This window comes from Papio anubis, chromosome 1 (genome assembly GCF_008728515.1).
Source record: "Papio anubis isolate 15944 chromosome 1, Panubis1.0, whole genome shotgun sequence".
Taxonomy (NCBI): Eukaryota; Metazoa; Chordata; class Mammalia; order Primates; family Cercopithecidae; genus Papio; species Papio anubis.
The window spans coordinates 217,334,202-217,346,226 of NC_044976.1; positions in this window are offsets into that span (position 1 = coordinate 217,334,202).

The following is a 12,025-nucleotide window of genomic DNA, read 5'->3' on the forward strand; positions in this document are numbered from 1 at the left end:
CAATATCCTTGATGACTACAGATGCAAAAATCCTCAACAAAATACTAGCAAACTGAATCCAGGAGCACATCAAAAAAGCTAATCCACCATGATCAAGTAGGTTTTATCCCTGGGATGAAAGTCTGGTTCAACATACACAGATCAAAAATGTGATTCATCACATAAACAGAAGTAAAAACAAAACCCACATGATTATCGCAATAGATGCAGAAAAGGCTCTTTGTAAAATTCAGTATTCTTTGATGTTAAAAAAAAACTCTCAATAAGCTAGGCATTGAAGGAACATACTTCAAGTAATAAGAACCATCTATGACAAACTCACATCCTGTATCATACTGAACATGGAAAAGCTGGAAGCATTCTCCTTGAAAACCAGCACAAGACAAGGATAGCCTCTTTCATCATTCCTGTTCAATATAGTACTGAAAGTCCTAGCCAGAGCAACAGGCAAGAGAATAAAATAAAAGGCATTCAAACAGAAAGAGAAAAAGTCAAACTATGCCTGTTTGCAGCCAACATGATTCTATATCTAGAAAACCCCATAGTCTCAGCCCAAAAGCTCTTTGATATGATAAACAATTTTAATAAAGTCTCAGGATAAAAAAAATCAGTTCATAAAATTTAGTAGCATTCCTATACACCAACAACATCCAAGCTGAAAGCCAAATTAGGAACACAATCCCATTCACAATTGCCACAAAAATAATAAAATACCTAGGAATACAGCTAAACAGGCAGGTGAAAGATCTCTGTCACAAGAATTATGAGATTGCTCAAAGAAATCAGAGATGACACAACAAATACCATGTCCATGGACAGGAAGAATCAATATTATTAAAATGGCCATACAGCTCAAAGCAATTTATAGATTCAATGCTACTCCTACCAAACTACCAATGACATTCTTCACGTAATTAAAAAAAACTGATTAAAAAATTTATGTGGAACCAAACAAGATCCTGAAGAGCCAAGGCAGTCTTAATCAAAAACAACAAAGCTAGAGGCGTCATGTTACCCTCCTTCAAACTATACTACAAGGCTACAGTAACCAAAGCAGCATGATATGGATACAACATAGACAAGTAGACCAATGGGACAGAATAGAAAGTCTAGAGGTAATTCTGGGCACCTAAAATCATTTGATCTTTGACAAAGCTGACAAAAACAAGCAATAAGAAAAGGACTCCCTATTGAATACATCGTGCTGGATAACTGGTTAGCCATGTGAAGGAGATGAAAACTGTACCCCATCCTTATACCATGTACAAAAATCCACTCAGGATGGAATAAAGACTTAAATGTAAAACCTAAAACTATAAAAACCCTGGAAGATAAACTAGAAAATTCCATTCTGTCAAAGATTTCATGACAAAGACACCAAAAAGCAATTGCAACAAAAACAAAAATTGACAAATGGAACATAATTTGAATAAAGAGTTTCTGCACAGCTAAAGAAACTATCAACAGAGTAAACAGAAAACCTACAGAATGGGAGAAAATATTTGAAATCTATGCATCTGACAAAAGTCTACCAGAACCTATATAGGACTCAAACAAATATATGAGCAAAAAAAACCCCATTAAAAAGTGGGCAAAGAACACAGACTTTTCAAAAGACACACATGTGACCAAGAAGCTTATGAAAAACTGCTCAACATCACTACTCATTAGAGAAATGCAAATCAAACCATGATGAGATACTATCTCACACTAGTCAGAATGGCTATTGGCAAAAAATAATAGATGCTGGTGAGATCGCAGAGAAAAGGAAGTGCTTAGACACTATTGGTGGGAGTGTAAATTAGTTCATCCACTGTGGAAAGCACGGTGGCTATTTCTCAAAGAACTTAAAGCAGAATTACCGTTTGACCCAGCGATACCATTATTTGTTACAGGAATATAATATTGTTCTACCATAAATTGTTATAATATTCTCCCTTCCTGGATATTAGAAGCTGTATCACAGGGGTGTGCGCAAACCCTGTGATATTGAAAGTAATATCATCCTCTTTCCCCTTGGATATAAAGAACAGTATCACAGGGAGGGTTGTATATCCCCTGCGATACTGAAAGTAATAATATTCTCTCCCTTCCTGGATATTAAAACAATATCATGGGGGGCGTCTACACTTCCTGCGATATTGAAAGTAATAAAATCCTCTTCCCCCCTGAGTATTAGGAATAATATCACAGGGTGGGAGTACACCTTCTGCACATTGAGAGTAATATTATCCTCACCCGCCCCCAGATATTAGAAACAATATCACAAAGGGGGATGTACACCTCCTGTGACATTGGGAATAATATCCTCTCCCCGCCTGGATATTAATAACAATATCACAGGAGGGTTTACACCTCCTGCGATATTGGAAGTAGTATCATCCACTCTTCCACTGGATATTAGAAACAATCTCACAGTTGGGGTGTACACCCCGTGAGATATTGGGAGTAATATCATTCTCTCTCCTTCTCGATATTAAAAACAATATCACAGGGCGCTTGTAAACCGTCTAGAATATTGACAGTAATATCATCCTCTTCTCCCCTGAATATTAGGAACGTTATCACAGGAGGGGTGTACACCCCCTGCGATATTGCGAGTAATATCATCCTCTTCTCCCCTTGATATTAGGAACAGCATCACAAAGCGGGTGTACACCCCCTGCAATATCGGGAGTAATAACATCCTCTCTTCTTCTAGATATTAGGAACAATATCACGGCGAGGGAAGGTACATTCTCTATGATATTGGGAGTAGTAATATCTCCTCCTCTGGATATTAGGAACAATATCACAGGGAGGGGTTAACACCCTCTGCGATATTGAAGTAGTAGCATTTTTTCCCTTCCTGGAAGTTAGCAACAATGTCACGGGGGTGGGGGTGTTCACTTCTGCGATGTTGGCAGTAAAAGCAGCCTCTTAACCACGGGATATTAGGACCAGTATCACCGACGGGGTATACACCCCCTACGATATTGGGAGTAATATCATCCTCTCCCCCCTGGATATTAGAAACAATATCACGGAAGAGGTGTATGCCCTCTGCGATATTGAAAGTGATATAATCCTCTATCTCCCTTCGTATTCGGAACAATCTCACAGGGGTGGGGGAGGCTCCCTGAGATATTGGGAGTGATATCATCCTTTCCCTCACGGTATATTAGGAACAATATCACAGGGGGGTGTGTACACCCCGTGCGACATCGTAGGCAATTTCGCCATCTCCCAACCTGAATATTAAAAACAATATCCCAGGGGGGTGTACATGCCCTGCGATAGTGGGAGTAACATCATCCTCTCCCCTTCTTGATATTAGGAAAAAAGAGTGTACACTTCCTGCTATATTGAGAGTAATATCATTATCTCCCCCCTCCCTGAATACTAGAAACTATATGATGGGAGGGGCGGTGTACAGCTCCTCCGATATTGGGAGTCATATTATCCTCTCTGTCCCTGGACATGAGGGACAATAACACAGGGGGGTGTACATCCCCTGCGATATTGAAAGCAATATCATCCTCTCTTTCACTGGATATTAGGAACAATATCTCAGGGGGTGTGTAAACCTCCCTGGGATATTGTTCCTAATATCCAGGGGTGGAGAAAACAATATTACTCAATATATCGCAGGGAGTGTACACGCCTCCTGTGATATTGTTTCTAATATCAAGGAGAGGAGAGGATGACACTACTCCCAATATCGCAGGGCATGTACACCCCCTTGTGATATTGTTTTAATATCCAGGTTGAAAGAAAATGATATTACTTGCAATATCACACCGGGTGTACACACCCTCTGTGATGTTGATTCTAATATACAGGGTGGGAAAAGATGACATTACTCCCAATATCACAGGTAGTTTACAGACCCCCGTGATATTGTTTCTAATATGAAAAGAGGATATTGGGAGTAATCTCATCCTCTCCCCTTTTTGATATTAAAAACAGTATCACAGGAAACTTATACACCTGCTGTGATATTACCCTCTTCCACACTGGATATTAGGAACAATACCACAGGGGGAGAAAAGGGGTGTGAGATGCCCGCCCTGATCTGGACGGCCTGTGTTAGCACAGCTACCATTGAAGCTATTGCCTTTATTTTGGCGGTGGGCATTGTGCTGTCCCCCTTGGTGTTTATTCTAGTCTCTTATGGCTACATTGTGAGGGCTGTGTTAAGTATTCAGTCATCCCCAGGAAGGCATAAAGTCTTCAAAACCTGTGGCTCCCATCTCACTGTGGTCTCCCTTTTCTGTGGAAACGTCATCTACACATACGTGCAACCAGGAACCAGCTCCTCCCAGGACCAGGGCAAGTTCCTCATGCTCTTCTACAACATTGTCACCCCCCTCCTCAATCCTCTCATCTACACTCTCAGAAACAGAGGTGAAGGGGGCGCTGGGAAGGTTGATCTGGGGAAATCTAAGCTTAAGAAAGAAATTATAATAATTCTTATGTTAACACCTTACAAAACTTGGGATGTTTAACCATTATCTTGTATCATGATCATCTGTTAGAATTTTGGTAGAACTCATCACAATGTTCTAGACCATTTTTAGTTTCCTTTTGTGTGAAGCCTGCGGGAGTACATTAATTCCGATATTAAAAAACAATCCTTCCTAATGTAAGGTCTATTAATCATGGCTGAGACACACATATCCAGGTGGCTCACATACTGTTCTAAAGCTAGAGAGGATGAATAAAGTCATGTTTTCTAGTCAGTCTAGAAAAGTAAGAAGGTATGAGGGAAATGGGATTTCTTTTACCCAGACTTTCTGACATGTTTAACCATCACTTAGAGAACAATGAGTATTTCATTCTAATTATCCACTTTTATAAAGATTCTATTAGCCTAGACAATAATTTATATCTCACTTATATTGTGCTTTATCAAAAAACAAGAAGAAACCATCTCTTAGTATTAGCTGGCTACGCTTCCTTTCCATCTATTTATTCATTCCACAACAGTTATTGAATGACTTATCTGTTAAAGGCACTATTCTAGGTGCTAGAATTAAATATCTCATCAAAACTGACAAAGTCCCTGAATTTATGAAATTTACTTCCTCAGTAAATTGTGAAAATGACCTGTGAAATAAAAATGAGCAGATGGCTGGGCGTGGTAGTTCAAACCTGTAATCCCAGCACTTCGGGAGGCTGAAACTGGAGGATCACTTGAGCCCAGTAGTTTCAGATCAGCCTGGGCAGCATAGTGAGACCCCATCTCTACAAAAAGTATCAAAATTAGCCAGGTGTGGTGGCACACGCCTGTTGGTCCCAGCAACTTGGGAGGTTGAAGCAGAAGGATCACTCGAGCCCATGAGGTTGAGGCTGCCATGAGCTGAGATCACGCCACTGGACTCCAGGGAAGGCAACAAAGCAAGACCTTGTCTCAAAAATAACAGCAACAACAACAACAAGAAAACAAACAAAAACCCTTAATAAAAAAGAGCAGAAAATGGTAAATCACTTCTGAAGATTACTATTGACCATTTCTTCCATCCTGGGCATACGTGTTGCTCTCTCATGAAGATACAAGCCCTTTAATCTGATCCAGCAACGTGACTTGCTTTAGACAGCAGAATGTGGCAAATATCATGTAGTGCCAGTTCTGGAGCCAGGTCATAGTAGTCCTAGCAGCTACTATTTTTTGTTCTCTTAGAATCCAGCTTCCATGTAAAGGAGCTCAGACCAAAGTCCTGAATGATGAAAGACCACAGAAAGAGAGATGGAGACGTGTCCTGCCAGACTCTATGCATTCCAGGATCCAGCAATGTCAGTGAGGCCATCCAGCCAGACTCAAACACACAGCAAATGCAGCCTCTCAAGTAACCCTTAGCAGGCAGACACTGAGCAGAGGTGAGATGTTCATGCTAAGCCCTGTTAAAATTGCTGACTCATGAACAACAGCAAAAATATTGTCGTTATTTCAAGCCATTTGGTTTTGGGTGGTTTGCTTTGCAGCTATAAATAATAGCAAGTGAAATAGAGGAGCAGTCAGGGGATTGGATTTTTTGTAAAGCAAGCTCAAGAAGGGACTATCAAATGTTTGGAATGCTGCTAAGAAACTGACAAGACAGCATGTAAGTGACCATGGGATTTGCCAGTCTAGAGGGGCCAGTGACATCTCTGGGTAATCATTTCAAAAAATCTGATAATCATTTCAAAGGAGCAGTTGAGAATGAAATCCCAGTTGGCATGTGATGAAGAAAGAAGAGAGATGAGAAAGTGGAGATTTAGTTTATAAAATGCTCTGTGGTAGGAAAAGAAAATGTTTTATTATTATTATATTTTAAGTTCTGGGATACATGTGCAGGTTTGTTACATATGTATACAGGTGCCATGTGGTTTGCAGCACTCATCACCCCGTCACCTACATTAGGTACTTCTCCTAATGATATCCCTCCCCTAGCTCCCTAACCCCCATCAGGTCCTGGTGTGTGATGTTCCCCTCCCTATGTCCATGTGTTCTCATTGTTCAACTCCCACTTATGAGTGAGAACATGCGGTGTTTGGTTTTCAGTTCTTGTGTTAGTTTGCTGAGAATGATGGTTTCCAGCTTTATCCATGCCCCTGCAAAGGACATGTACTTATCCCTTTTTTATGGCTGCATAGTATTTCATGGTATATCTATGCCACATTTTCTTTATCCAGTCTATCATTGATGGGCATTTGGGTTGGTTCCAAGTCTTTGCTGTTGTGAATATTGTGCTTGTGTCTTTATAGTAGAATGATTTATAAATAGAATAGTAGAATGATTTTGGGTATATGCCCAGTAATGGGATTGCTGGGTTAAATGGTATTTCTGGTTCTAGATTCTTGAGGAATTGCCACATTGTCTTCCACAGTGGTTGAACTAATTGACACTCCCACCAACAGTGTAAAAGCATTTCTATTTCTCCACATTCTCTCTAGCATCTGTCATTTCCTGACTTTACAAACAATGGGGAAAGGATTCCCTATTTAATAAACGATGTTGGGAAAACTGGCCAGCCATATGCAGAAAACTGAAACTGAACCCCTTCCTTACACCTTATATAAAAATTAACTCAAATGGATTAAAGACTTAAATGTAAGACCTGAAATCATAAAAACCCTAGAAGAAAACCTAGGTAATTACCATTCAGGACATAGGCATGGGCAAAGACTTCATGACTAAAACACGAAAAGCAATGGCAACAAAAGCCAGAATTGACAAATGGGATCTAATTAAACTAAAGAGCTTCTGCACAGCAAAAGAAGCTATCATCAGAGTGAACAGGCAACCTACAGAATGGGAGAAAATTTTTGCAATCTATCCATCTGACCAAGAGCTAATATCCAGAATCTACAAGAAACTTAAACAAATTTACAAGAAAAAAAAAACCATCAAAAAGTGGGTGACGGATATGAACAGACACATCTCAAAAGAAGACATTTATGTGCCCAAGAAACATATGAAGAAAAGCTCATCATCACTGGTCATTAGAGAAGTGCAAATCAAAAGCACAATGAAATACCATCTCACAGCAGTTAAGAAAACAAAATGTTTTAATGAGGCAATGCTTAGTGGAGACTAGGATGTTTTGTGTAATTTTTAAAGATGGGCTATGCTACATGTGGTTATAAATTGAAGCAAATGTTTCCATGGAGAGGAGGATGCCAGACAAAGGATCTGATATTAGGATTGAAATCTTTAAATGACCAAATTTGCTGATATCTAAAAATTTCAGTAGGAACCTGGACATTTTTCAGTTGTAACAAGCTGAAAGATAGTGCATGTGAACAGGTGCAGAAGAATATGTAGAGTTATTGACTGTTATGTCCTCATTGCCATGTAAGAACTAGTCACCAAAAGTTATCAAGAGGCCACAATGGTAACAAGTTGTAAGATAACAGCTGTAACAAGCTGAAAGATAGTGCATGTGAACAGGCGGAAGAATATATATACAGAGTTGTTGACTGTTATGTCCCTCATTGCTATGCAAGAACTAGTCACCAAAAGCGGACAAGAGGTGTACAATGGTAAATTCGTTGTAAGATAAACAGCTTGCAACAAGCCGAAAGATAGCAAGTATGCGTGAACAGGCAGAAGAATATACAGAGTTATTGACTGTTACATGTCCCTACTGCAAATGTAAGAACTAACTAGCCCACCAAAAAGATGGATAATGGATACAGAGGAAGTAGAGTTATTGACTGTTATGTCCTCATTGCCATGTAAGAACTAGTCACTAAAAGCGGGACAAGAGGTACAATGGTAACAAGCTGTAAGATAACAGCTTGTAACAAGCTGAAAGATAGTGTATGTGAACAGGTGCAGAAGAATATATAGAGTTATTGACTGTTATGTCCTCATTGCAATGTAAGAACTAGTCACTAAAAGCGGGACAAGAGGTACAATGGTGGTAGAGGGTGTAAGCTGGAGGTTCGAAGAGTGATGAGAAGGTAAAACATCGTCTCAAACTGGAAGATTGAACTATCTTTCTAGGCATACGTTTATTTCTTGATATTTTTACCTTTTTATGTCTATTTCTTGTCATGGTCACCTTTTTGTAATTTGTGGACATGCATTTAAAATGAAACAAATTGTGCATTTGTTGATTTTTCTCTGGAGGTGTGAAGCTTCTGTGCTGGTGAACTGTTAGCAGATAGTGGAGTTCTTCTAGATGTAAAGGTTTCCCTGATGTGTATGACTGAGGACAAAACATATCTCCATTTACAGTTTGAAGCAGGAAATTATGTTGATATTGCTTACAGATGACATAACAGGGTTAAATTCCTAGAGTGGTAAAATAAAAAAGGTTGGTGTGAAGGTATGTGAGTAATTTCTGACATCATAACAGAGAAACACAACAAAAAAGGACCAGAAAAATTGAAAACACTAGATTATATAACAAGAAGTTAGTGCAGAGCAGCCCATGTTATTTGCAACTCCTCCCTAGCATCTTCAGGATACTTTTATCCTTATGCCTGTCTCTTCAGGATCACAAGAAGGCTGCTGTATCTCTAGATGACCAACATCATCACAGCCTGAGAAAGAATGAGCAGGGAAAAAAATGGCCGATGGACCTTGATGGTTGAATCACTCCCTTCACAGTCCTTTCTGGGAAACTCATCCAGGATCCCCCATTTAAATCTCATTGGTCATCTCTATCTGGAAGGGCATTCAGAAAGGTTAGCAAAGCATATTTCTGCTACCCCACAAAATATCAATATTTCATTAAGAATGTGATGTTTCTGCCACAGAGTCATTTGTCAGAGACTGGAATAACTGAAGTCCATTCTTGGAGGGTGCTTTATTGGCAATGAGCTCCATCTTGTGCAATTACTCTGAATTGGAATCACCTTGCTGAGGATTTACAAAACTCATGGTGGAGCCCTGCCCAGATTGATTTAATAAATATCTCTGGGAGATTGGTCTAGAGTACAGTTCTGTATAGCCAGAAGTTTAACCCAGGTCTAGAATATGATCTTTTCTTTTCTCTTTTCTTTTCTTTTCTTTTCTTTTCTTTTCTTTTCTTTTCTTTTCTTTTTCTTTTCTTTTCTTTTCTTTTCTTTCTCTCTCTCTCTCTCTCTCTCTCTTTCTTTCTTCTTTCTTTTCTTTTTTCTTTTTTCAGATGGAGTCTCACTCTGTCGCCCAGGTTGTAGTACAGTGGTACGATTTCAGTGCAACCTCTGTCTCCCGGGTTCAAGCAATTCTTCCTCAGCCTCCCAAAATAGCTGGGATTACAGGCGCCTGCCACCGCGCCTGGCTAATTTTTGTATTTTTCATAGAGACGGGGTTTTGCCATGTTTGTCAGGCTGGTCTTGAACTCCTGTCCTCAGGTGATCTGCCCACCCCAGCCTCCCAAAGTGCTGGGATTATAGGCGTAATCTACTGTGCCCAGCTGATCTTGTGGTTTCTAATCTGAGGAGGATGGACGGAAAAATGATGGAGTTGAGCAAATCAGGGATCAGAAAGTCCAGAGGTCTAAAGATTAGTCATAAGAAGGATAAAATCACCAAGAAAAAGGAATAAAGACATGATGTAGAAGATATCTTGGGACAAGGGAAGAGGCTGGAGTGGTGTGTACTATTACTTTAATGCAGTTGTGGGGTTTCTATTCATGAGGAGATCAATGAGAAAAACAAACGTCATAGCATTTACAAAGTGCTTACTCATATAAACGCTTTGTAGATTTAGTTCCTTTAACCTTCACAACAATTCTATGAGGTGGTATTACCATCTTCATTTTGCATCCTGATACTAAGGCACAGACTTTTTTTTTAATTTGTTTGTTTTGAGATGGAGACTCGTCCTGTCGCCCAGGCTGGAGTGCAGTGGCACGATTTCGGCTCACTGCAGCCTCTGCCTCCCAGGTTCAAGTGGTTCTCCTGCCTCAGCCTCTTGAGTAGCTGGGATTACAGGAGTGTGCCACCATGCCCAGCTAATTTTTGTAGTTTTAGTAGAGACAGAATTTCACCATGTCAGGCTGGTCTCCAAATCCTGACCTCAGGTGATCCGCCCACCTCGGCCTTCCAAAGTGCTGGGATTACAGGCGTGAGCCACCGCCCCCGGCCTAAGGCACAGGATATTTAAGCAACTTTCCAAGACTTGGTAGGAACTATGTGACTGAGCTGAAATTAATTCATAAACAGTCCACTTCCAGAGCACTTGATCTTAATCTCTTGTATACTCCTCCAGGCTGTAAGTTAGATGGGAAATGGGGGAACAAAACCAGACAAACCTGTAAGTCACAGGGCAGTAGGAGATACGGTGCCCTAGGTCTCAAATGCTTTGATTTTATTAACCACTGAATATTATGATAGCCTGAATGAATTTAATTCTGAACAATAAAAATATCCCACTGAATGTTTGGGCTTCTTATTGCCAGTCTAGGAGACAAATGTGTATGTGTTAATATCTAGCATTTGTTTTGAAGAACTATGGTGAGAATACTGTGACCCAGATTAAAAAAAGAGGACTTGGCCTCTTACTCAATTACACATTAGGTAATCATGGGGAAATTGCTTCCTTCTCTAGGTTTAAGTTTCTTCATCATTAAAATGGAATACTTACCATGCATCTCATTTTATAGTATTTAGTCTTTGGGATATTCTTCTACATAAAATATTTTATTATCATAGAAGCTATGAATTAGGTTTATCATCCACATTTAATAAATAGTAAGATTTTGGCTCAGAGACAATTAGTTACCCAGTTTCAAACACTGAGATAATTGAGCTTGAATTATTTCATTTACTTTCAATTCAATAATCTTTTCATTAAATGGAGACTATGTATTTGAAATGGCTTTGAAATTTAACAATAAGTGTGCTACTCTAATACAAATACAGGGATTTGCATTGTCTTATGAGATGAAGGATAAAGGAATAGAACTCCTCCAGACCCCTTCTCTCATGTATTATCTCTTGAAATCTCCATCAGAGATGGCATACTTATTAGATAAACCATAGCACTGGTCCAGTATGGCAATGTACTTTAAAATATATTGTGGGCCTGGTGCCGTGGCTGGGATTACTGTTGTGAGCCACCGTGCCCGGCTATAATTTTTAAAAATACTATTATATTTATACCTTGTTAGATTCAATTTATTAAGATTTGGTTGAGTGAGGAGTTTTGCCTCTGTGTTTATAGGAGTTATTCATCTGTAGCTGTCCATTTTTGTAATGTTTTTGTCTAGTTTTGGAATTAGGGCCTTATAGAATGAGTCAGAAATTATTCTCTGTGCTTTCATTTTTCTGGAAGAGGTGGTGGATAACTGGAATAAATTTTTTTATAAATGGTAGAATTCACTAGTTATCATATCTGGGCCTGGTGCTTTCTCTTTTAGCATATTGTTAATTATTCATTCTTTTTTTTTGAGATGGAGTTTCGCTCTTGTCGCCCAGGCTGGAGTATAATGGCATGATCTTGGCTCATTGTAACCTCCACCTACCAGCTTCAAGTGATTCTCCTGACTCAGCCTCCTGAGTAACTGGGATTACAGGCATGTGCCACCACGTCCAGCTAATTTTGTATTTTTAGTAGAGACGGAGTTTC